Below are 241 nucleotides of genomic sequence, written 5' to 3' on the forward strand. Positions count from 1 at the left end.
AAGCCGTGAATATATGCCACTCATTCACTCGTTTATATCAGTCATCCTGCATTTTAGTTTGCCGAGCTATTTAGGTCCATTTTCCCGCTCACGCCGCTCCAGCGAGGAGTAACTCAATTATTCTCAATTGCGAGCTCCCGTACAACGAACGTGACGCATCCTCGTGTGTGAAGACTCGATGTAAGTGGCTAATAGGATGTCGTAATTGCGCCTTTGTCCTGCCTGCCGTGGACTTCCGACT

The 241-nt window shown here is 48.5% G+C and overlaps 1 protein-coding gene across 1 annotated transcript in view; it reads left to right on the forward strand.

Annotated features, from left to right (window-relative positions):
• LOC119582018 (ecdysone-induced protein 74EF-like) overlaps positions 1-241 on the forward strand; it is a gene marked incomplete at its 5' end in the record, with an annotated part of 12,442 nt that overhangs the window by 10,134 nt on the left and 2,067 nt on the right.

This window comes from Penaeus monodon, chromosome 15 (assembly GCF_015228065.2).
Source record: "Penaeus monodon isolate SGIC_2016 chromosome 15, NSTDA_Pmon_1, whole genome shotgun sequence".
Taxonomy (NCBI): Eukaryota; Metazoa; Arthropoda; class Malacostraca; order Decapoda; family Penaeidae; genus Penaeus; species Penaeus monodon.